The sequence below is a fragment of the Zalophus californianus genome, chromosome 5 (assembly GCF_009762305.2).
Source record: "Zalophus californianus isolate mZalCal1 chromosome 5, mZalCal1.pri.v2, whole genome shotgun sequence".
Classification (NCBI taxonomy): domain Eukaryota; kingdom Metazoa; phylum Chordata; class Mammalia; order Carnivora; family Otariidae; genus Zalophus; species Zalophus californianus.
The window spans coordinates 82,981,626-83,009,555 of NC_045599.1; the positions used below are offsets into that span (position 1 = coordinate 82,981,626).

Here is a 27,930-nt window from a genome sequence, read left to right on the forward strand (position 1 = left end):
TAGGATGCATAAAGTGTTCATGTGTTTGAATCCACTGATTCTCATTCTAAGATCCTAGACTAAAAATATAGTGGATAAAACAGTAAATACTTTATGATGGGATTATTTTTCCTGTTTAAAAAAAGTCTATGACCAATATAAGTCAAATGGCTAAGTAAATTATAGCGAGGCCATGTTTGCAATTATTCACCACCATTAAGTATGGCATTTTCCAACACTCTAATTACCCTTAATTAACAACATCATAGTCCTAAATCGTAGGTAACAAAAATGTGTTACAAATAGTATGTAATATAAGATATCTACTGTTTAATATGAAAGTCTGGCTTATCAAAAATGCATATAATACACAAAATATTTATAACCAAAATGTAGAAAGATCTTTTAATGATTAAAGAGAACAAGCAGGATAATAAAATAAATGAACAAAGGTATAAAACAATTTCAAAACAGAACTGCAAGTGAAAAGGAAATAAAACCTTGCTTCCTTTAAGGTCTAGGATAAAAGTAGAGCGAATATGATGTAACTGTTTTCATTAGATTGTGAAAAATTTAATCCTGTCATACATTGTTGAAGGAAATGAAAAAATAGGAAATATTTAGTAGTATAATTTCAATGCGCTTACTTTGATTTAGCCACTTTACTTTTGGGGATCTATCAGCATATCTATGAAACAATATTTACTGCAGTATTATCTCATTGATCCTAAATAAAGGAAGGATAAAATACATTAGTTATATTCATATACGTTATGTAAATTCTGAAGGTATTAAAAATAAGAGTTATATGTATTAATACAGATGGAGGCATGTGATGTGTTTAAGTTTTTATTTTAATCACAGTTAACTAACATACAGTGTTATATTAGTTTCAGGTGTACAATAAAATGATTCAACAATTCCATACATCACCTGGTCCTCATCAGGTGTTTAACCCATCCCCCCCACCCAGCTTCCCTCTGGTAACCATCATGTTTGTTCTCTATACATCAGTTTTTCTCTATAATTAAGAGTCTGTTTCTTGGTTTGTCTCTTTCTCTTTTTTATCCCCTTTGCACATTTGTTTCTTAAATTCCACATATGAGTGAAATCATATGATATTTGTCATTCCCTGACTGACTTATTTCACTTAGTGTTACACTCTCTAGCTCCATCCGTGTTGTTGCAAATGGGAAGATTTCATTCTTTTTATGGCTGAATAATATTCCATTTTATGTATATATATATATATATATATATAAATATGTATATGTATGTATATATATACTTATATAAATATATATATACATACACGCACACACACACACACACACACACACACACACACACACACACCATGTCTACTTTATCCGTTGACCTATCCATAGTCACTTGGGCTGTTTCCATAATTTAGCTGTTGTAAATAATGCTGCAGTAAATGTAGGAGTGCAAGTATCTGTTGGAATTAGTGTTTTTGTATTCTTTGGGAAAATACCTAGTAGTGCAATTACTGGATCCTAGGGTAGTTCTATTCTTAACTCTTTGAGGAACCTCTATACTGTTTTCTTCAATGGCTGTAGCAATTTCAATTCCCACCAACAGTACACAAGGGTTCCTTTTTTCTACACACACTTCCCAACACCTGTTGTTTCTTGTGTTCTTTGTGTTATGCCATTCTGACAGTTATGAGATGATATCTCATCATAGTTTTGATTTGCATTTCCCTGATGATCAGTGACGTTGAGCATCTTTTCATGGGTCTGTTAGTCATCTTTATGTCCTCTTTGAAGAAATGTCTGTTTATGTCTTCTGTCTATTTTTAAGTTGGATTATATGTTTTTTGGGTGTTGAGTCTTACAAGTTCTTTATATATTTTGGATACTAATCTTTTATCAGATATGTCATTTGCAAATAACTTCTCCCATTCTGTAGGTTGCCTTTAAGTTTTGTTAATTGTTTCCTTCACTGTGCAGATGCTTTTTATGTCAGTGTAGTCCCAATAGTTTATTTTTGCTTTTATTTCCCTTGCCTCAGAAGACCTATCTAGAAGAAAATTGCTACAGCCAATGTCAGAGAAGTTACTGCCTGTGTTCTCTTCTAGGATATTTATAATTTCAGGTCTCACATTTAGTCTTTAATCCATTTTAAATTTATTTTTGTGTATGGTGTAAGAAAGTGGTCTAGTTTCCTTGTTTTGCATGTTGTTGTCCAGTTTTCCCAACACCATTTGTTGAAGAGACTGTCTTTTTCCCACTGGATATCCTTTCCTGCTTTGTCAAAGATTAATTGACTATATAATTGTGGATTTACTTCTGGATTTTCTTTTCTGTTCCATTGGTGTGTCAATTTTTGTGCCAATACTATACAGTTTTGATGACTATAGCTTTGTATATATAACTTGAAATCAGGAATTGTGATGCCTCCAGCTTTGCTTTTCTTTTACAAGATGGCTTTGGCTATTCGGGGTCATTTGTTGTTCCATACAAGTTACATGAATAGAAATGTAAAATCCTCAAAGAATACTGTGGTATTTCTGATCTCTTCTGGTCAGATCTCTTAAAGAAATGTGTTCAAGCTTACTAGACATGGTACTGGCCAGTGTGTTGGAGAGGCCGCTACCGGTGAATGGGCTCGGGTTTTTCAGACCTGGGGGTCATGCAGATCTGCTGGACCTGGGTCCAGGGAATCCCAGCGATGGGCTAAGCCTGGCCTTGCCCAACTGGGGTGTCACGGAGGAGCCGAGAATTGAAATGCTTCATGGAACCACCACCCTGGCCTTCAAGTTTCAACATGGAGTCATTGTTGCATCGGACTCTCGGGCCACAGCCGATGCCTATATAGCCTCCCAAACAGTAAAGAAGGTGATAGAGATCAATCCCTACCTTCTGGGCACCATGGCTGGGGGTGCAGGGGACTGCAGCTTCTGGGAGCCGCTCTTGGCTTGGCAATGTTGAATCTATGAGCTTCAAAACAAGGAACGCATCTCGGTAGCAGGTGCCTCCAAGCTGCTTGCCAACATGGTGTATCAGTATAAAGGCCTGGGGCTGTCCATGGGCACCATGATCTGTGGCTGGGATAAGAGAGGCCCTGGCCTCTACTATGTGGACAGTGAAGGAAACCGGATCTCGGGGGCCTCCTTCTCTGTAGGTTCTGGCTCTGTGTATGCTTATGAGGTCATGGATCAGGGTTACTCCTATGACCTAGAGGTGGAACAGGCCTATGATCTGGCCCGTCGAGCCATCTACCAAGCCACCTATAGAGATGCCTGCTCAGGAGGTGCAGTCACCCTCTACCATGTCCAGGAGGATGGCTGGTTCCAAGTCTCCAGTGACAATGTAGCTGAACTATGTGACAAATATAGTGGTTCTACCCCTTGAAGGAGGGTGGATGTGGCTGCTTGCATTTCGTGGGGGGACTATTGCTGATAATGTGGATACAGCTCCCTATCCTGTAGTGGAGGGGTCCTCAATTGATAATTTTTTTAAGCTCTGGTGCCATTGACCTCTATGTGTTACTAGTTGTTAATGACCTGCTGCAGAAGTGATTTTACTTTCTTAGATGTTAACATTGCACTACTCGAAAAAAAAAATGTGTTCAGTTCTGGGCAGTAAGATTTAAGAAAATATGAAAAATAAATAAATACAACTATTAATAAAAATAGCAATGATAATAAACCAGATAAGAAATAGGGATCAAGCTGCTATATGGAAATAAAAGTCATATCATATAAGGGAGGTCTCCAGGTTGAAGGAAAGAGTATTCAAGAAAGACATCTTAACTGTTTCAGATATTTGGAAGTTTTGAAAGTTTTTTTAATGGAAAGAGATAAGAACTATTGAAAACTCTAGAACAAAAGAAAAAAAGAACCAGAGTAAGTGGGTTTAAATGAGAAAGATTTCTGTTACATATAAAGATCACTTTAATTTTCACAATTCAATGAAGATGGAAGGAATACCTCCTGGGAGGTGTTCAAAGCAGAGACTATAAAATCAGGATAGCAGAAATGTTATGCTGGAATATAGACCTGTTTAGTTGTTGGAATATCCATCTGTTGCAAATTCACTGCTACAAAATGCCATACAGGAAGTCAATCAAATGGGTCTTTTTTAAACAAAATTATTACACAACCTACCAATTAGAGTTAAATATTGTTAAATAACAATTTTTGCAGTGAAGCTTAGGTTATTTTCAACTAAATTTAAGAAAATTTAAAAATTTCTTTTTATTGTGTATTTAGAAATAGAATCATTGGCCCAATTAGTCTATTGTTATGACTAAATTTACATAAAGTCTCCTGTTTTGGATAAAGAGAAGGGGACGAGGTACATGAGGCCTGAAAAATGAGAAAGAGATTATAATTTGTACCCTTCCCCAAATATCCAACTCAGCCACAGAGGATGTTTGTATTCTACTATAGGGGTAGGCAGAAGTTAAAAGAAATGTTTTCATGAAGGATATTTTTTAATTGAGATAAAATTTACATACAGTAAATATATAGTTCTATGAATTTGGACAAATGCATAAAATTGAGTATCCACAACCATAATCAAGGTATAGTTCCATAACCCCCTAAACCTCCTTCCTGCCCCTTTTGTAGTCAACCCTCTTCCTTACCAACAGTCCCTGGCAAATATTGATCTGTTCTTTGTTCCAAAGTTTTGCCTTTTCTAGAATATCATATTAATTGAATCATACAGGATGAGGCCTCTTGAGCCTGGTTCCTCCATGAAAGTCATTTAATGACTGAGAGAAAAGTAGTGCCTTTTAAAGTCTGTCTTGTTTAGGCTGCATTGAGATATCATAATCAGGACAAATATAGCAGAATGATGAATGACAAGTTGATACAGTCAATCAACAGTGGAGACATGGGGGTAAAACAACAATACTGTGATGTGTAAGATCAGTACTGAACAAATGTGAAACACTCCCTAAAGAGTCTCAAGAGTACCAGTGAGACTTTTCAGGGGGTTGAAATCCCGTTGTTGTGCAGGTAAAAGATAACACCAACATGGAATTCCCACATTAACGTTAATGTGACCTCATTTATATCTCTTGGTTGATGAGTCTTATGAACTTTAGGCTACAAAAGCATAACAAAATTGTTTAAAATAAATAAATAAATACCAAACTCATAAACTAAATGCTTTGTCAACTGGAATGTTGAAATAATGCTGACAATCTGAGAAAGATATAAATATACTGCATTTGTTCCAAAACTCAAGATGAAGGAGTTCAAAGAAAGAAAGCAGAAACTATATGTGGCCATGGACCAGATAGAAATAGATTAGTGGAAGGAAGGAAGTTGTTAAGTAAATGGTTCTATTCTAAGAAGTTGCCATCAGACTTCTTTTTTAACCATGGTCATTGGTCAGGTTCATTCTAGTGAATTTCACGACACTAGATAAATTCAAGGATGAGCTGAAATCATATAGTTATTCATAGTGATGTAAATAGAAATAGTTTACTCAGAAAAAAAAGTTTAGTCAAACTTCTAAAATGATCAGTCACAGATTTTGGGTTGTTTTTTTTTTCCCAAATATACTCAATAGTGACAATTTTTTTTATTTAAAGAGACACTATTCGGAATTGAGGATTTTTTGTTTGCTTATTTTGGTTTGTTTGCTGTTTATGTGTTTTTAATGGTAATGACAAGGTTGGTTAATAGCTCAGTTTTGCTCAGCCTTAAAGTCTTACACATAATATGTACTCATGTGTTTGTTGGATGAATGGTAAAAAAAAAAAAAAAAAATATTTTTAGTTTGCTTATGAAAAGACATTGAATCTATAAAATGACTAAAGTTTTCTACCAAATGCCTTGGCCTTACTCTAGAAAAGAATTTCTTAGGCTAGATACTAAGATAATCTGGCCCCAAATAGCTATTGTCAGAAACATACTGTCTTATTGTTAGTAGAGCACTGTGATTCTACAAATCCCTTTTAAAGGCAAGAGAAGAGTAGGTAAGCTTGAAGGAGAAAAAGGAAGCTGTATCTCATGCCTTAAGACTTTTAGGAAGTAAATGAGTCATTCGGTCAGCATATCTGTCCCTATGCTCCTTCCTCTCTTTCTTCACTGTGGCATACATGACTAACTTGTTATAGAACATGTTTAGACACAAACTCACCTAACATGTTTTCTTTGCTGCTCAAATCGAATACAAGGCTTTAGGGGAACTTCAGAAGACACTGTCTTATTATGGCAAGGAATCTTCCTTCTGTCTAAAAAGTTGTTACCAATTTACCCATGGGAAAGTGTTACACAGGGAAATTGGCTCTCACTTGCTCCTGTGTTTGGATGCTACTCCTCTTTCTCTGGCTCTTAACAAGAATTTAAATTGATGGTGTATCATATGACAAGTAATTCATAGCTCCATCTCTGCAAGGCCTCACATTAAGTGACATAAGGTATGCTACTGTTCAATCAAGAAAATTTTTGACACACTTGGGTATACTAGTGGTTAGAGATAGGTGACGACTCTTTTCTCTCATCCACAGAATAAAAAAGTGTACTGTACACAAACATTTGATAGGTTCCTGCTAAAGAGAAATATTTATTACAAAAGCTCCGTAAAAACAGCCCTATACCTTTTTGTGGTTTTGAAAAATTTCTTTCCTATTCCTAGATACCTTCAGAGACCTTAAATGGAAAACTAAAGGCAATAACATTCTCAGAGCAGGCACAGTGGCTTGGTAGTCAGGACGAGAAGAAGGGTGCTCCACTCACTACCAAAGATTGAGATCTCAAAAGATGAAATCAGAGAATTGAATCCTTATCTAAGGGCAGAAAAGTGTGCAATATTCCTTACCAATCTAACATTAATGCTAAATACTCAACTTGGTAAAGACATTAAAACTAACTTAATTATACTTAATGGTGAAAGTTAAAATGCTGTCCCTATAAAATAGGGAAAAAAGGCAAAGTGTTGACTCTCAACATTCCCATTCAATGTAATACTAAGATGTAGCTCCTGAAGTGAGGCAAGAAAAAGGTAAGAAAGACCTATAGATTGGACAGGAAGAAATAAATCTATCTCTATAGTTACAGATGGTATGATTGTAGAAAATCACAAGTAATCTACCATAATAGTCCTAGAATCCTAGATCACAGGATACAAAATTAATATCCAAAAAATTAATAGTATTTCTATATACTAACAATGAGCTTGAGAAAAACAGCAATTGAAAGCACAAATACTGCTTACAATTACTCCAGACATAATGAAAACTTAGACATACATTTGACAAAATATGTACAGGAAATATATATTAAAATTACAAAATTCTGATGGAAGAAATAAAAAAAAACCTAAATAATTGGAGAAATATACAAAGTTCATGGATTGGGAGACTCAGCATAATAAAAATTCTCCCCAAATGGACTTGTGGGTTTAATGCAATCTCTACAAAAGTCCCAACAGAGATTTTTGCAGACATAGACAATTCTAAAATTTACATGGAAAGTTACAAGCTCTAGAATAGGCCTCATTATCTTGAAATAAGAATAAATGGAGGAATCACTTTATTTGATATTTAAAGTATACTGTATAGCTACAGTAATCAAGACACTGTGCTTCTGGCAGAGAAATAAACACATAGATCCACATAATGGAATAGAAAGCCCAGTAATAGCCCCCACAAATATGCTCAACTGACTTTGTAGGAAGGTAAAAAAGCAAGTCTGTGAAAGACTGCCTTTCAACAAGTGGTACTGAGAACAGTTGAGCAGCCAGAGGCAAAAAATGGACCTCAACTTAAATTTCACAGCTTATTTTACAAAAACTAAAAATGGATCATGAACTTAAATGTAAAACTTAAAACCATAAAGCTTTTAGAGAAAAGAAGGAAAGTCTTAAGGATTTTTCAGCAAAGTATTTTTAGGTTTGACACAAAAAAGTATGATACGTAAAAGGAAAAATTGACAAATTGAATCTAATCAAAATTAAAGTCTTTTGACCTGCAAGAGCTCATAAGAACATAAAAAGACAAGCTACAGATTGGAAGAAAAAATTTTAATTACATATCTAACAAAAAGCTGGTATTTAAAATATGTAAAGAACTCTCAAAACCCAATAGCAAAAATAAAATTCAATAAGAAGGGCAAAAGATATGAACATATATATTTCACTGAAGAGGATACACTGAAGGCAAATAAGCACATGGAAAGATGTTTAGCATTATGAGCCACAAGGGAAATGCAAATTAAAACTACAATGAGCTATCACTACACACGATCAGAATGGATATAATAAGAAATATTGACAAAAACCAAACATTATTGAGGATGCAGAGAAACTGGATTGTTCTACATTACTGATAAGAATGCAAAATGGTATAGCAGTGTGGAAAGCAGTTGAACAGTTTCCTAAAAAATTAAACATGCAATTATCATATGACCCAGCAATTTTACTCTCTTTAGCATTTATCTCTGAGAAATGAAATTTTATGTTCACACAAAAATTTAAACCAGAAATTCATAGCAGCTTTATTTGTAATAGCCCCAAATGGTAAACAACTCAGATATCTTTCAATAGGTGTATGGTTAAACCATCTCTGGTACATCCATAATATAGAACACTACTCAGCAATAAAGAGAAATAAGCTATTGATATATACAGTGACTCCAAAGAATCTCTAGAAATTATTTTAAGTGAAAAAAGACAATCTGAAAATATACTATATGATTTCTTTTACATATCATTTTGATATGACAAAATATTTGAAGGGGAGAACATGTTAATAGTTGTCAGTAGTCAGATCAGAGACGACAGGTTGAGGAATGGAAGGAGATGAACATAGCTGTAAAAGGACAACAGGAAGAAGCCTTGTGATAAAACTTTAGTTTCTTAACTGTGACAGTGGATGCACAAATCTACCTATAAGATAAAATTGTAGGGGCACCGGGGTGGCTCAGTCATTAAGCGTCTGCCTTCAGCTCAGGTCATGATCCCAGGGTCCTGGATTGAGCCCTACATCGGCCCCCGTGGGAGGCCTGCTTCTCCCTCTCCCACTCCCCCTGCTTGTGTTCCCTCTCTTGCTGTGTCTCTCTCTGTCAAATAAATAAATAAAAATTTAAAAAAAGATAAAATTGTATATAATTTAAATACACAAATGAGCAAGTAAATCTAGAGAGATGTGGATAAATGGGTGGATTGTATTGACGTTAATACCCTATTTTTGATATTGTACTCTAATTTTGCAATATGTTTTCATTGGAGTAAACTGAGTACAAGGTTCACATGATCTCTGCATTATTCCTGAAAACTAATATAATTTATGTCAATAAAAATGCCAGTTAAAAACAAAGTACAAGGGAGACAATGAAATAATCCTCCACAAAAAGATCAGAAAATAAGGGGAGACTAATGTCCATTCCCCAGTCTTCTATGGATCAAGCCTCCTTTATGGGTTTAAGAGTACCACGGATTTCAAAAGAACAATATATAAAAGGTAGTAACAACAGAGTTTTGTAACTTTGTCACATTAAAATATTTTTTAAATTTATAAGGACACTGAGAAACTAGGACATGGCAGTTACAAACTCCATCTTTCTCTTTTCAATGCCCTCTCCTTTTACTGAAACATTTTACTTTGTCTGCCAGGCCAGTGTTTCTACCCCACAAAACACAGAGAGCTCTTTCCTTACAATCCTCTCCCAAACCCCAATCTATTCCCTGTCCATGCCTTCTAAATTTGAGTGCCTCAGCCTTCACCTATGAAAGAGGGAAGGGAGACTTCCCAAATTCCAGTACAAGAGGAGGTTTGCCCAATTTTGCATTAATTGACCTAAAAAAACAAGTACATGCAAAGGTGGGGATGAACCTTTGTCAGAAACAAGCACTACATTTTCATAAGGTGTGACTTAACCACCTGTTAACATTGCTATGACCTTGCCCTTTATACATAATAGCCCCAAAGAATCACTCACTCTTCTCTGAGAACCTGTTTACCACTTGATGGCTCTCTCTCTGCTTTCCAGGACAAATGGCAATTAGAAGAAATCAGATTAGATTACATTGGATCCCATTACCAATAATCTTTACCCTCACGATAAATCAACACACCACAGAGACAGGCAGAATTTCCACTTACCTCATTGTTTCCCCAGATTCTCTTTTCATTCATCTCTCTCTCCCCCAAAGCCTTGTGAATCTAGTTCTCCAAAAGACACGGGTCCTGTGCCTCCCAGTAGTGCCACACCTCCATAGTTACGCCTTACTTCCCCTTCTAATTTTTTTTTTTCTCTTAGCCATTCAGGATCTTTTTCTTCTTCACTATCTACTTCATTTCTTGTGAACGGAGAAGTATCACTATGGAAATAAAGACGATTGTGTCCACTACTGTACGTTTGCTGCCGTTCCACTTCTCCATCTTCAGATTCAAGAAATTCAGACATGCTTGCTTTTGTTCGTTTTGGTCTTCACACAAGAATGTGTGTGACAGGTGTTCTCTTTACTGGTCCATTGTGACTAAAAGCAAATTCAGGCTGGCGATGAATATCCTGAGAATTTCCTGCAGAGGAGCCATCATAATACTCGTTGATAGAAAAATCTATCCTAGCACCTTTTGGCTGATAAACATAATTGAAGATAAAGCTGCTGTGGCAGAGTTCCTTCAGCATATTGAAATCATCCATCAGAGCTGTTCTCTGCTAGATACCACTTCTTCAAATGTAAATAGCTGATATGCCTAAATTTTATGCCAAAGGCAGGCTTATTAACGAAAAAGTAGGACTGAAGAGAGAAATGCTTCTAGGCTGAAACCTTGTAATGTTTCAGACAGGGGCACTAAGCTAAGCAAAGCAAAGCAAAGCAAAGCAGTATAATACTGGAGGTCAGAAGTGCTTCAGTCAGATGTTTTACTTGATCATCCCTAGAACTATGTATGTATCTTTGGATTCAGTTAAACTACAGATTTTCAGAGTCAGAGAATGAAGGAGTTGGCAACTTATAATTATTTAAACGATTTATAATAAACCCACTAAAACTATGAATTCCCTATATGGATGCAGCCTTTCTTCAACTTCTTTTCTGAAATAAAGGTATATCATTTCCAAAATATAATTGTCATCAAGAAATATTAAATTATCCCATTAACATTCAAATAATAGTATATTAATTTGATAAGGCTAAATGTCAAATATTTATGCAAGTGTGATAAAAACTTTTTTTTAAAGATTTTATTTATTTATTTGACAGAGAGAGACACAGCAAGAGAGGGAACACAAGCAGGGGAAGTGGGAGAGGGAAAAGCCGGCTTCCCGCAGAGCATGGATCCAGATGTGGGGCTCCATCCCAGGACCCTGGGATCATGACCTGAGCAAGGCAGACGCTTAACGCCAGAGCCACCCAGGCGCCCCTGTGATAAAAACTTTTAACTTCAAAATTAGATAAGCTATTTTAGAGTTTAAAAAAAATTTAAAATTTGATTGCAAAATTTTTGCCTTAGATAATTCCTATATCTAATGAATCTAATGAATATTGTAGTTGAAGCCAACCAATAAAAAAAGTAAAAGAAGAGAAAAAATATCTCTAGGCTTTTTTTTTTTTTCAAATCAAGTAAGGTAAATTAAACATGCTAGGAATTATCGTTACTGTGCTTATTTGTAGGCAAAGTAATTTTTCACATAAAAGCCTTACAAAGAAGTTTACTTTAGATAAGAGTCCATATATTGAATAGGAGAGGGGAAGAAACAGCACAGATATTTACAGCAAAGCAATACAAATACTACTTGAGGCAATTTCACTTACTAATTCTATTTTTTGAAGAAAAAGTCATTTAGAATGATTACCTTATCTTGAATTTGTCAAGATAACTAATTTTCAAAACATCCCTATAGCTTGCAGTAAGTATTCTATATATCAAATGGAATATTCAATTTTGTATAATAACCAATACCTTCAGATTGGAAAGATCACTCAATTCACACTGAAATCCATCCATATATCTCTCAAGCTGTCATGTAAACTGGGCTTGAACACCTTAATAAAGAGAATTCCATGTCCCAGGACAGAGAGTTACATTTTAGGCCAGGCATGAAATTAGCAGGTCAGATATATAATGAGTAAAACCTGTATCCCTCTAACTTACACTCATCAGATACTATTTCTGCCTCATGGAGTGCATTCTGAAAAAGCTTTAATTTTCTTCCACATGACACAATGTATTTGAAAAAGCTGTTATTTCTTACCTTCTAGTCTTTAGGTTAAACATCAACTCCTCCTCAAATTGTGCTTCGTATTATATAATTGCAGTGCCTTTGACCATCATGAGCAGATTTCAGTTAGTGTCTAATCTGTTTAAATTTTGATGCCCAAAAATGAATGCAATATTTCGGGTAAGAATGAAAGGTAAGCTAAGTGTTATCATTATCCTCACACTAGAGATTTCTTAAAATGCAACTAACAATGGTCATCTTTTATTTATAATATCAGACTCAAATTTATTTTAAATCTCTTTTCATTAATTTTTTTAAGATTTTTTTTATTTATTTGACAAAGAGAGTGAGAGCAGGAACACAAGCAGGGCAAGTGGGAGAGGGAGAAGCAGGCTTCCTGCTGAGGAGGGAGCCCGATGTGGGGCTCAATCCCAGGACCCTGGGATCATGACCTGAGCCAAAGGCAGACACTTAATGACTGAGCCACCCAGGCACCCCTCTTCATTAATTTTTTGACACCCCATATTCACTTTACCAATTAAATCCCATCAGCTCTTCCTTCAAATAAATTCAAAATCTACAACAATTTCTCATTGTGGTTTAATGGTGAAAAATGGAATATTTCATCGTGGTTCAAGGCATCATCATCTGTCACCCAGACCATTGCAACAATCTCCTATCTGGTTTGTTTCAAATCTTGTCCACTACAGTCTATTCTCTATACAGTGCCAGAGTGTTAAAGTGGCCGTTCAAAAGAAGTCAGATCATGTCTCTCCTACTCAAAACTTTCTAGTGCTTTTTATTCTCATTCAGAATGTGGATTTGGACTTTCCATTTTTACTAAAGTATAAGGTCTATGAGGGAAGGGAATTTTGTCTATTCACTGATGTATCACTAATCCTTAGAATAGTGTCAGGCACTTAATAATTTTTAGTAAATAATAGTTAATTGTGACTAAGGCAATAAAATCATTTTCATAATTGCTATGATACCTAAGCCATAGCTCTTCCGAATGCTGTGTTAGATTTCATTGTAGGACATTGCTGAGCTTCATCTTGTATATGGAATTATACCTTTAAAAATCTAAGACAATCAAAATGTATTTGGACTAATTAGAAAATTAGCCAACTGGATAAGGTGCAAAACCCAATATATCTTCCTGTATTGTGATAACAATCAATTATGAAATATAATGGAGGAATACTCTCATAATATTAATGAAAAATATAATCAGCCTAGCAAGAAACTTTAAAAGAAATATAAAAACATATCAAAAGCACTATAGAATTGTATTTATGCACAAAACTGACTTTCATAAATGGAAAAATATGACATGTTCTGAGATAAATACTGTGAAGGTGTCAATTTCTTTACAATTAATTTATAAATCAAATGAAAAATACGTTTCACTCAAGATGCTCAAGATGCTCAAGGTAATATGGAGAAATCTGTTAACTTTAGTTTGGGGGATTAGCTACTAGAATATTAGTTTAAGGCAAGTTTTGAAAAAAATTTAAATGTTTAATGAATTAAGCCAAGTAACAACAGTCTAGGCCAACCAGACAGCAATGGACATTTATTGTTTAACATAATTGACATAATTAATTTTAAAAATCATTATTTTAGTGCAAACCATATTTTTAGCCTATCATTGTCTTTTAGTTCATAATTTTTCAACCAGTAAATGAATATCCTTCCCACTTGAATGTAATCAGCATAATTTATGACCATACTCTCAAAGTGTTTTAATAGTTTAATCAACCAATATTTATCTGCCTAACATGTTGCAGTATAAATCATTGACAAAATGTTAATTATGACAATCTTTCGTAAGGCTCTTAATTATAAATTTTCCTTCAAATTTATACTTATTAACTTGTTTTTGTATATTTCTCAGAATAAAGTTTAAAACATGGTTTTTCCTTTAGAAATTCCTAACATATTTTCTATACTGCTTTAAAGAACCTTACATGGATGCCTGGGTGGCTCAGTCAGTTAAGAGTCTGCCTTTGCCTCAGGTCATGTGGGATCGAGCCCCATGTCAGGTTCCCTCTCCCTCTGCCCCTATGCCCACCCCAATCCCCGGCTTGTGCTCTCTCTGTCAAATAAATAATCTTAAAAAAAAATAAAGTACCCTACATGTAGTAGTAATACAATACACAATAATTTAAATTTTTGTTTTTGTATTTCTCCATATTGTCCATAAACATTTTATAAGAAGTTGTTTCAAACTTCTGACTAATGCTGAGACATTATTTTTTTTACCATATTTCTAATCTAATAATGTATAAATTATATAAGATATTGATGCAATTATTCTAAAATGGTTTGTTCTTTGCCCATTCATGTGGATCCTAATCATCACTGATTAATTTTTCATGTTAACCTAAGGCATCCTTTAACAATATCTTCTAAACTCTTCCCATATATTGACTTGAAGCTCACCAGTCACTTTGTTTTCTGGTTATTTGATTTGGTTTATTGCCCATCTTCTGGAACCTTTCCCAGTTTCTGTTTCTCTCTAAAGCCCTGGCAGTGCTTCACTAATCTCATTTAAGTAGACTTACAGTGCCCTGAGCTGTAATTGCAAACTTTATTTGATTAAGCTTTGTTTTAATTATTTCATCTTGGCTTTCATATTCTTCTTTCATGACTTCCTGGATGTACGCTTCATTTCAAGTTTATGTTATGGTCACACCAACTTGACAGATATCATCAGAATTTGCATTCCTTTAGGAAGTTCATATAAAATTACATAGTGAATTTTTGTAACAATACTATTTAAAGATATCTTCAGAGGACTTAATCAGTTTATAGAAAAGGAACTACTTGAAAATCTGGAAATGCCAATTTTATGGAATGCATCTCATTAAAGGATTTTGCCCATGCTCTATTTTTGAAACTTTTGTGTTATCTGTGTGTTGACCATGAGAATAAATTTTAAAACTTGGGTTTTCCCTTTTATATATTCATATCACATCTCTCATTTTTATTGCTTTACAATGTCCTACATATAGTGATCACGTATATATCTACACGACATGGCAATGGTGTATGCCTTACCTTTGATTTCAGCCCAAAATTTAATTAAAACATGGTAGGTGCTAAAAACAAAAGGGAGAAGTAAATATAATTGAAAGAAGGATTAGTAAAAGTTTAATAAACAAATCAAAATGTATGTATTCAGATGTGATATTGTGCTCAATCAAGTTGGCAAAAGTTTTTTTCTTTCTTTTCTGTTTTATTTTTTGGTGAGAGTTTTAAATTCAGATATATGCAGTATATAATGAGCATTGCTTTTGGGAGAGTTCTGTTGTGTGTGTGTAAAAATTTAACATGATGTATGAAGAGATAAGAAAATGCTTTTAATTTAAAGAAGTAACCAAGGGGTGCCTGGGTGGCTCAGTCAGGTAAGCATCTGCCTTCGGCTCAGGTCATGATCTCAGGGTCCTGGGATTGAGCCCGATATCGGGCTCCCTGGTCAGCGAAGAGTCTACTTCTCCCTCTCTGCTCCTCCTCCCAGCTCATGCTCTCGCTCTCTCAAATAAATAATTAAAAGAAAAATCTTTAAAGAAGTAACCAAAAATATATATGTAGCAATTACTATTCTCTTCATAATAGCTAAAATTGGGATTAACCAAATGCTCAAAATATAGAATAATGTGAGCTATTTACAGATACATTTTGAAACACCATGCAGGTGTATAAATTGAGGCTTTTGAGTTTTTAATAGTAAAAATACATATACACCTCAAACAAAAACCAAAGATAGGAAAGTGCTAAGTTATATATACAGTATGACATCTATAAAAAAGGAGGATGCTGAAGGGAGTATGTGCAAATTAAAACAATTATCTCTAAATTATAAAATAATGAATAATTTTTATTCTCTTCAATCTTCCTGAATTCTCTATATTCCTAAAATGTTTTTTCAGTAGTTATATATGAATAAATTGTTTTAAAAAATTAAGAAAAAAAAAGTATGGGCGCCTGGGTGGCTCAGTCGTTAAGCGTCTGCCTTCGGCTCAGGTCGTGATCCCAGGGTCCTGGGATCGAGCCCCGCATCGGGCTCCCTGCTCGGCGGGAAGCCTGCTTCTCCCTCTCCCACTCCCCCTGCTTATGTTCCCTCTCTCACTGTCTCTCTCTCTGTCAAATAAATAAATAAAATCTTTAAAAAAAATTAAGAAAAAAACACAGTTTTGAAAAGAAATAGGATGACAGTAAAAACAGTTCAATACCCAGAGTTGTAACTAATAAAATTTCATTTTATACCATATTTAGAGGCATAACTACTATTATTTTTAACTAGGAACTCTAGCTCTCCATATTCTTGCAATTGTTTACTCTCCAAAAATAATTGCAGCAACAAAATGTCATTCACCCAGATTTTAGATCTCATTTGAATCCTAACCCCACAAAGTAGCCACAATTTCACTCCATCGCTCCAATAATGAACTGAGAACATGAAAACACAAGATTGATGTGTTTGTTTTAAAAGAGCTAATATGTCATGCTTGGCTAATGCTGCTCAACTTCATCAATGATAAAGAGAAGAGAATGTTAGTAATGAAGCATCTACTGCACATAGTTCAGTGATAGAAAGTGACATGAGAAGTACAGCATTTGCTATTCTCTTCAGATTCAATCTTCTGAACCATGTTGCTCTGGACAAGTCATCTTTTAATCATTTATAGAGAAACCGAGCAACTTGATGCTTCAGTAGTAGAACCCAGCTCAAAATTTAATTAAAGCATTCCAGGTTCAAATAACTGAATGGAGATGTAGACCTAATGAAAAACAAGGAAAGGAGGGGCAGAGGGACTGAGAGAGAATGGAATAGATAGAGGGAGAAAATGAGCTCAAGGAAACTCTATGAGCTTAAGACAAAACTAATATATTCAGGCAATGCTATTTATTTTTAGACCTTATTCTTTCCACCTGTATCATCTGTCCTTTCTAAATTCCTTAAACAATAGCCACATCAAGAAAAGTTATAATTTAATCAAGTGTGTGTGCTTTACCTCTCTTTACATATACTGTATGTTTGCTACCAATGTAAGTTTTGTGGGAAAACACTTTTTTTTCTCTATGTTGTCAACTATTAGGCATCTATTTTCAAAGGATTTCCGGTTCCCCACAAAAATGTAAAAAATTGACTTTTCTGAATTACGCTGAATGTGAAATTCTCACCTACATACTATACAATGGGAAATATTATTTATTCTTCTTTTTGTTTTAATCTTACAGAGTCTGCTGAAAAAATCCTGCCCTTACTGACACTCAATTATTGAGCCATTAGTTCGTGTATGCTAGTTTTTGGCCTTTTCATGAGAGGTCAGTGGCATATCTAATACATGTAATATATTAGAGCTAGAATGGGCTTGTTTTCCTGAGATGCCCTTGCTTGCTTTTTCTTAGTTCTTTCTACCTTGGTAAATTTGGATGAAAAGTTCAAAAATACATCCCAATTTCTCACATATTTGGGGATCAAAAAGGACTTTGGTCAGTTTGGAAGAGTTAGGTTCCTATTTGTATTTGTGTATTAAGCATCCATTAAATGAACAGCAAGATAGTCTTTCCAATTTTCTTCCTAAAGATCAAAATTTAGGCACAGGTGCTCACCCAGGACCAGTGTTCATATAGCTTCCCCTTTACCTGGAGTAGGATGGCTCTCTGATTAGCTGATTTCCTACCATGCCCTCTTTCTTTTTTTATTACTTCCCAGTCTAATTGCTCAGCCATGCCACTGGTTTGCTGTTTAGTTACCTTTTCTTACTGTTGTAACTGCACCTTGCTCACCAATCCAGTGATGATTTTTTTTTATTTTTATTTATACATGCTAGTAAATATTTGTAGAAATGCACAAATGATTTACATGAGCTAAGGGAAATCAGAATTCTGTTTCCCTCCCAGCTACAGGAATGGATATTACTAAAATCTAAATTGTAGAGTGATAGTTTCCAAGTGAGTCATGTTTATGGACTTCGTCACTTGTTTTTAAGCAGAGGAGGAAAAAAGCCTTACCGAAATATTCTGAGTCATGAACCTGTCTTTTCTTTCCTTAATCGCACAACACGTGGAATTAGTATATACCTGAAAGGACTATGAGCAGAGCTCTTATGACTGCACGTTTCCACCGGCACCTCCTGGCAGGTAGCCAATGCTTGTTGCAAACTAAGGAAGACTTAAAATTAGCCACTGGCAATTCATTATTAACGCCCGTATATTCTCCTGTTGCTGCTGTGGAGGGCTAAGGCAATATATTTAGTGTGAGAAAACTATAAATGTTCTAGAAGAAAATTAGAGAACACAATAAAATGTAATGAAAAGAAAACAAGCATAACTGTAAGGCTTGAAACTAGATACTGAGAACACTTCTAAAGAAAATTCTTCATACAATTAAAACAAGTTGACATGTGGTATACTCTTCATTGTTATCCTTCATAATGGAAAGTATAAAATAATCCTTCCATTTAGGCCTTTTTCATTTGGAATGCAAGATAATTTCGACAGTGGTTCAATGTTGAAAAAAAAAAGGCTTAAAGTCCTATATTAATTGCGCAAAAAAAAATAAAGGAATTTGAATTGTTGACTTACAAATACAAAAATTGAAGAATTTAGAAAGGCTTACATATAGCCACACAGTCTTACATAGTACTGTATATTTAGGAAATTTATATTTTTCTATTGTATCTTATATTATTTACTCAGAAATACTTTCCTTTGTTTGCCATAAGATTGGTTTATAATGTAACAAATGACCCTAACAAACTCTTTGCCTCTTTAGTTTGAGAAAATATCACTGATTTCTCACTGTAGTGGGGGATAAGTACCCATAAAAAAGGTACCATAGAGTCCTGTTTCATGTCATTTTAAGAATTCCAAGATATCAGACCATATCCCTGAGAGAAATGGCAAAAGGATTCCAGTACTAACAAGTAAAATGCCAGAATACCCTTCATCACAAAACAAAAACAAAGGCTGCACCAAGCTCTTAGGGGGTAAGGGGACACTGTCTTACCCTTTGATTAAACTTAGTTGTCTCATAATACTCTTAAGTCCTCAATTGATGAAGATTATTGAATTAGTCTGTATTTGTTAGTAGTGACCACTTCAGGGCAAGGAAGTTGTAATGGTGCATACCCAGTGGAAGATGGGGTAGATATAGTGATTGCCAGGATGTAAAGGGGGTGACTATGTGATCAATGCTATTGCCACTTTTTTCTCCCAAGCTTAAATATAGTGCCTAAGAAAAGCCACATACATATAATTTGCACTTCCTTTTCTTATCACTTTTCAGACCCTCTTAAATATGATAGAAATTATATCAGATACACAACTTGACTTTGGAACGTGGGGAATACACATATATGCATGGAGAGGTGGCAGGCGGTAGATATTTAGGACATAGGAATTAGAGGTAATGTACACACAGACATACATTTGTGAATTAGCTGTGCAACTGCCATTGTGGTGATAACTAAATCAAAATAACCTTGTCTCCTACATTTCCTAGGAGATGATCCTGACTCTTAGTAGTTACTGTATTTGTATCTGAATCAAGAAAAAGATATGCAGATTTGGATATAGAGGAAATAGTTTGCTAATAATAGCCATTCTCGTTAGTAATGCCAAAGCCAAATATGAATCTTACCATATTTCCTGTTTGCTTCTCTTTCTTGTCACATTACAGAAGAAGAGACTTGTTAAATATCACTTTAAAATTGTATAGTACTTTTAGGAACATGAAATCTATGGTTTGACAATGATTGGATTAGTAAAACCAGGAGGTTCTATTGGAGCTAATTTTTATCTTTGAGATAAAGTGGCAGCATTCTAATGGTGCCATTTAATAACCCTTTGTCCACTTTTATTTGAAGAGTTGGTAAAATCATTTGTAAGGGTTACTTAATGACTGTACTAGTTTCCTGGGACTGCTATAAAGCACCATAAACTGGGTAGCTTAAAACAACAGAAATTTACTCTTTCACAGTCTGGAAGCCAGAAGTCCAAAATCTGGAGGCTGTAGGGAAGAATCCTTCTTTGCCTCTTTCAGCTTCTAGTAATTATTGGCAGTCCTTGGCTTACTTGGCTTGTCACCACACCAGTCTACTCTCCTTGTTTCCACAGCACCTTCTCCTCTTCTTTCTGGCAAATCTCCCTTTTGTGTCTCTACAAGGACGTTTGTCATTAGGTATAAGGCCTACCCAAAATAATCTCTTCATCTCAAGATCCTTAATTACATCTATGAAGAACTTTTTGCCAAATATGGCAAAATTTAAGGATTCCAGGGCTTTGTGTGGGCCACTCTTCAACCCACTACACTCATTTAGAATGTGTAGGGGAAATGCAATGATGATATTTGGCACATGTGGGTCAGGTAAGTCCTGAGGAAGAAGACTTGATGTGCTCTGTAGAAGTCATTTTAAAAAGTTTAGAGGTATGCTTCCTTCCTTATTATTTGGGGTGCTCTGTCCATGAAATATATAGGTGAGAGCAATGCTGTTTATCCCATGGAAGCAGGTTAAAAGTACCCTAAAGAACTATTCTCCAGGGGTGCCTGGGTGGCTCAGTCATTAGACGTCTGCCTTCGGCTCACGTCTGGGAAGCCTGCTTCTCCCTCTCCCACTCCCTCTGCTTGTGTTCCCTCTCTCACTGTCTCTCTCTCTGTCAAATAAATAAATAAAATCTTAAAAAAAAAAAACTGTTCTCCCTACCTGAAAATCAAAACTGTCAGATAAGATACTGAAACTTAGGTTAGGAAAAAGAATACTTTAGCTCCTCTTTTTTCCTTCTCACTTCAAACACTGTCTTAGTCTTTGATTAAACTTAGTTGTCTCATAATACTCTTACGTCCTCAGTTGATGAAGATTATTGAATTATTCTGTATTTGTTAGTGTGACCACTTCATTGATAATATTTTCAAATATGATTCAGGTCCTTAATAAACATAGAAATATACTCAGTTGCAGAAGATTTTGACAGTAAAGTTTACTCAGTATTGTGATGGATTATCCCTGGCTCTTGAGATAGCATTAAGATGTCTTAACATATGCAGTTAAACTATTAAAATATTCTATTCTTATAGTCAAAGCTTCAGAAAGTTTGCTGCAATTATCTATAGTTTTAAGAGTTGCCTACAAGATGTCAAAGAATTTAATCTGTGTCTGAATTTTACTAAGAAGGAAATTTGTATGAAATCTTTTTAACAAGCTATTGAGTCTCTATATTTGAAGGAGTAAAGAACACACATATTTATTATGAAATAAACCAGGCCCTCAGCATCATACTAGTGGGATTAATTAGTGTAATTAAATTAAAAATAATCAGAAACTACCAGTTATCATATTGCCCCAATAAAGAAAGGTCTATATTTGCATTTAAAATTTTAAACAATAAAATATGAATCAAGAGTTATGCAAACTTAAATGTCTCTTTTTCAAATTTAGATTCAGAGGGCATAAATACACTCTGAAAACCACAGTGTTCACCATTTCCTGTTCAATTTACTTTCAACCTCCTATGCTTTCTGAGAATGAGAAGAAGAGCAGAAATCTATCTTGGCATAGTTTTATCATTTCTGAGATCTTTCAGATGTAAAGGAAAAACAAAAGACATTATACTGGCATTATGTACTTATTCCTGTTAAGCCAAGATAATTGAAATCTAGTATATTATAAAAAAAAGGGATTTTTCATTAAGCAAAATGACCAGATACTTTAAAAAAGCAATAAACTTACTTCTTTATATTAAAACATTTGAAAATGCAGTTCAATTTTCAGTTTGAAGTAGATTTCATTTTCTCATTTACTACTTGCAAACATGCCTCTCTCGATGCTAAAGTCATCTTAATGGTGTCTGTGATGTTGAATTAAGAACTCTAGTATGATGATTACAAATGCATATATCAAACTCCCATCTCAAAGTCAATAGATACAATTTTACACATACATCGGACATTATGATTTTTGATAATCATTTAGGGTAAATAAATAATGAGAAGGGTGCTTACTTGTTAAGCAGTAGGACAAATTCCTAACGTAACAACAACAGAAAGGTGTATTATAAGAGAATATATCTTAAACTATCCCTAAATCAAGTCAGTGGAATCTCCACACAATGGTAAGGAGGTTTTGGACTGTTTTACATTTCTCCACTCAATCAGAAGAAGAGTAGGTACTGACCAGAATATTTAATCTGAAAATGATTTAAATGACTGTTACATGTCTGTGAGCTTTGTTCTCTATTTTGTAGAAGACATGGGTATCTCAGAATTTTGCTAATTGACTCTCCTTCTCTCTCTCTCTCCTTCACCCTTCTCTCTTGGTCTCTCTCTCTCTCTCTCTCTCTCCATATATATATATACATATATATATGTATATATTTAGATATAATATTTTGCAAATATTACAGAAAATTTACTCATTTCAAATGCTGACAGTGCTCTTTTGTTTCCCTGTTAGGAATTCAACAACTCCAAGTATACATTGGTATGTTTAGTCATATATATAAATTTTGGTCAAAAATCAATACATTTTTTAAAAAGTAATAAATAGAAAAATAGGCCAACATGAAATTTCAAATAATCTTTGAAATGTAAGTATTATTGTTATATTTGGAAGGGGAGATAAATCACAGGATATTTCAATTTTGCTGGCAAATGTGATAAAATGCTAGTCCTTATTATAGACACAGTCTCTATCTCTGTGAAGAAAATCTTAAGAATTGGGATGTTACCTAGCTAGAGATCTATCTGTATGTTGGTGTATTTTAGGCGTCTGCCTTCGGCTCAAGTCATGATCCCAGGATCCTGGGATCAAGCCCCGCATCAAGCCCCGCAGGTACATGGAAAGATCCTCAACATTGCTTATCATCAGGGAAATGCAAGTCAAAACCACAGTAAGGTATCAGCTCACACTTGTAAGAATGGTTATCATGTATTTTAGCTATATGGAAATTTAAATTTTAAATCCGTATCTAATATATAAAGAACACTCATCACTTAATGAATTTCTGAAGGTGTCAAGTCACATAAAAACTACGGATAATCAGTACAGTTGTATTTCAAGCAGATGTATTTCTTTGGTATTTCACTGTAAACATTTTTACTTCATACATATAGCAGTTTCAAATGGCAGAGCCACTGGAGTTGTCAGGAAAAAACATGGCGTAAAGCATTAGCATTTTCATTTTAACCAGAACTGAACTGTGAGAGTAGCAGAGTCTCATTTCTTTTACACTTGATTTCACACCCACTGTGTACTTTCTCCAGGAATGTCCCCCAGATTAGACAGATTAGTGAATAAAAACATCTCCTATAGGTTCAATGATATCTGGTATTCATAAGTCCTTTGCAGACATCATTCTTTTATTGATTTAAAGATGAAATATTGTTAAAATGTCCATATTAACCAAAGCTATCTACAGATGCAATGCAATCTTTATCAAAATTCCAATGACATGTTTAATAGAAAAGCAATACTAAAATTTGTATGGGACAACAAAGGACTCTGAATAGCCAAAACAGTCCTGAGAAAGAAGAAAATCAGAGGCTTCACATTTCCTGATTTTAACTTATACTACAACACTATAGTAATTAAAATAATATGGTACTGGCATAAAAACAGACACATAGACCAATGGAACAGAATAGAAAACCCAGAAATAAACCCTACTTGCATATACAATCAACTAATATTTGACAAGGGAGCCAAGAATACTCAACGGGGAAAGGATAGTCTTCAATAAATGGTGTTGGAAAAATGGATATCCACCTATGGAAAAATGAAATTTGACCTCATCTTACACCACTCACAAACATTAATGGGAAGTAGATCAAAGACTTAAACATAAAAGTTGATATTGTAAAACCTTTAGAAGAAAACAGGGAAAACCCTCCTTGATACTGGCCTTGATGGTGCTCCTTGAATATGACGTCAAAAGCATAAGCAACAAGAACAAAATAAATAAGTGGGACTACATCAAGCTAAAAAGCTTGGCCCAGCAAAAGAAACAATAAAAAAAAAAATGAAAAGGCAACCTAAGGAATGGAAGAAAATATTTGCAAACCATATACATTATAAGAGGTTGATATCCAAAATATATAAAGAACATTCAATAGCAGCAACAACAACAAAACAAGCAACCCAACTGCAAAATGGGGAGAGCACCTGAATAGACATTTTCCAAAGACATACAAATGGCCAACAGGTACATGGAAAGATCCTCAACATTGCTTATCATCAGGGAAATGCAAATCAAAACCACAGTAAGGTATCAACTCACACTTGTAAGAATGGTTATCATCAGTAATACAAGCAATAACAAGTGTTGGTGAAGATGTGGAGGAAAGGGAACACTGCCCTGTTGTTGGGAATGTAAATTGGTTCAGCCAGTATGAAAAAGAGTATGGAGATTCCTCAAAAAATTAAAAATAGAACTATCATATCATTCATACCATATCATCCCACTTCTGAGTATATAGCCAAAGAAAATGAAATCAGCGTATCAGAAAGATATCTGTACCCCCATGTTTATTGCATCATTATTTATAATAGCCAAGATATGGAAACAACCTAAGTGTCCACCAACAAATGAATGGATAGAGAAGAAATGAGAGATATATCTATATCTATATCATTGATATCTATCTACACACACATGCACACACATAAACACACTGGAATATTATTCCACCACAAGAAAGAAGGGAATCTACAATTTGTGACAACATGGATGGCTGTGAGGATATTGTGCTAAGTGAGATAAATCAAACAAAGGAAGAAAAATACTATATGTTATCACTTTATGTAGAATCTAACAAAGCTGAACTTGTACAAACAGTATAGAATGGTGGCTGAGATGTGGAGATTGGGGAGATGTTGATCAAAATGTACAACCTTTCAACTAGAAGATGAGTAAGTTTTGGAGATCTAATGCACAGCATAGTGCTTATAGTCAACAATACTGTACTATATACAAAAATGGTAAGAAAGAATAGATATATAAATATGTGAGAATTTGAAATAATCTTTTTATATTAGAAAATGGGCATTCCTCAGGCACTGAATAATGAAACATTGTTTCCATCTTGATCTGTACCCTTGAGATATTCTTCACCCAGTTTTCACCTAAATTAAAGTCTATAAAACTAGCCATAGACAGTATTTCCATACATAATTCCAGAGTGTCTAATTGGGACTGGTGTGCCTTTTAACACTGTTTTCTTCCTTGAATGAAGGGAATAGATCAAATATGATGAAGGTCCTGTTTACATCAAAGAAAGAACTTTTTCTTTATCTAGGCTGTCATTACATGGTGGACATGCAAATACACCACTAAGAAGCCTGCATTTTAAGTCTAATTCCTCTTTAAAATGAAGAATGAGAATCATGTCTCTATTTCATGAAACGAAGTTTCCAGAAAATCTGGAGTGAGAAAGTAATTTCGCTAGGATTCAGACTTAAAATTGAGGTTAATAATGCAATCTGTAATAGATTTTCATGTCATCGATTCTACATACAGTGCCCATAGAGATCAAAAGATCTCATTCACTCAAGAGGAGATATACCCTCTAGTAAATGAGTTGTTTCAGGTCAGAAATAATTCTGGTCCTTGTAAATTCCCTGGGGATTCCTCAGACATAAACTATTTGTTGAATATAAATTCTATCATTCAATTTTTTCTACCTTCCAAATGGAGATTATAAATATTATTAAAATGCATATTAATAAAATACTCTCTCCAAACTGCCCATTTTCAAGAGGCTTTTCCTCTCATAAAAATAGAATTAGATTTCAATTTATAAGAGAATAAATATTTCTGAGTGTTTATTTAGTGTTTATCAGTACTGCCCAACACACCATATGTATAGCTTTGTCAGGTTTAATCCTTGCACATAGAACCAAAGAGGTTGGGGCTATGCTCATTCCCATTTTTCAATTGAGGAAATACGGCATAGAGAGTCTAGTTAATTAGTTCAAGGTCTCTGCTTCTGTAAATGGTAAAAAAAAGATAAGTACTCCAGTATTCTGGCACTTCTGGCACCAGAGCCTGCAATATTAATCTTTATGTTGCCTTTTTTTTTTTAAGATTCATTTATTTATTTTAGAGAGAGAGAGAGAGAGCAGGAGGGGCAGCGGGAGAGGGAGAATCCCAAGCAGACTCCACACTGAGTGTTGAGCCCCACGTGGGGCTCCATCTCACAACCCTGATATCACGACCCAAGTGGAAACCAAGAGTCAGACGCTTAACCGCTGTGCCACCCAGAAGCCTTGATTGGGCAAGTCTTTTAATTTATCTTGATACCATCTGTGAAAAGTAGAGGTTGAGGACTTCACTACGTAATTCTTATGGTCCCTTTGGCTCTAAAATTTGATAATACATTGATTAATATTTTCCTTTCAGTACAGCACATGTTACAGAAATGGACTGTGATTATTAAATATAAACATCATTTAAGATGTATCAAATAAAAACAAATAAAGGGTTATATATATAAATTCATATATAATACAGATAATATGTATATGTATATATGTGTAGTCCATTGTACTTTCTGTTTATTTAATTATTCAAGGTTAATTATTAATGTTTCCAATAAATATACAAACGAACATTAGGTTGAAAATGCCAATTTCAAGTAAGAAATTCTAGATAACACTAAAAAATTTGCCAAGTATTCATGCTACGTATTCCACAATCCATGCTAATGACAAAATACCTCAGTAAATTTTAAATGAAGACAAAATAACATAATAAATAATTATTTTTAAAAGTCTCAAGGTGATATAAGGTAATGAATTGCATGTCTTGAATTCAATCTATTTGGCTCAAAGATGAATCAAGCTGGAGATGAAGAATTACACAGATATTTATCAAATGCCCACTCCATCTTGTTTGTGAACATACTGTAATTTGGGGTTTTCATTTCTCTGTGTCATTTACCAATTCTAATCCCAGAAGAAGGGAGAAAATAATATTTGGGGGCTAGTTTCCCACCATATTCTAATAAGTAATGAAAAAGACTAGTACATCAGTCCTAGGTAATGAGTTTGGGGGATAGCTATCTCATAAAAGCTTATGAATTTATCCTGAGAAGTAGTTTGAGAGGTCAGCTTGTCTCTTTCAACTTATAATGAGACAGCAACTAAACTATCCAAATTGATGGTATCTTATCCTATTGTACATGACCTTGAGACAAGATTATCCCATTTCTTTTCTTGATAATACAATGCAATAAAAAATCTAGCCATAGCCAGAGCAATGCAAATTTACCCTCTTCAACAATGACAGAGGTTATTGCCACATGAAAACAAAATGAGTAAATTTTCTATAGTGCTTAATTTACTGTTAGAAAATAACTATGGAACTCTTTGAAGGCTGAAAATACACCATTTTTATTTAAAATGAAGGTTTAATCCTTGCACATAAAACCAAAGAGGTTAGGTCTATGCTCATTCCCATTTTTCAGGCTGAGGACGCTGAATATAACTAGAATGGTCAGTGATGAAAGCCCTCAACTTATTCCATAGGCTTTCCTTAATTCTCCTCACTCTAGAAGGCTGGAGATCAGCGCTCTGATGCTTAGCATTGCCACAATCTGTCCAAAGTCTTCTCTGCACAAGATATCCAAAAGTTAAGAGTGCCATGCCCTCAAACTGTGCATCTTCCAACTTCTCAGCACACTACTATTAAAGATATGACAAACTATTCAACACTATTATGGTAATAACAAGCAGACTGATCTATTATTCCCACTAAGAAGGTTAGCTATTTTATAACAGGCAGGTTTTAGATTT

General features: G+C 34.5%; 1 pseudogene; it reads left to right on the top strand.

The window, feature by feature from the left end:
- The first annotated feature begins 2,564 nt into the window (after positions 1-2,564).
- On the top strand, positions 2,565-3,356 carry LOC113929274 (annotated as a pseudogene).
- The last annotated feature ends 24,574 nt before the right edge of the window (positions 3,357-27,930 follow it).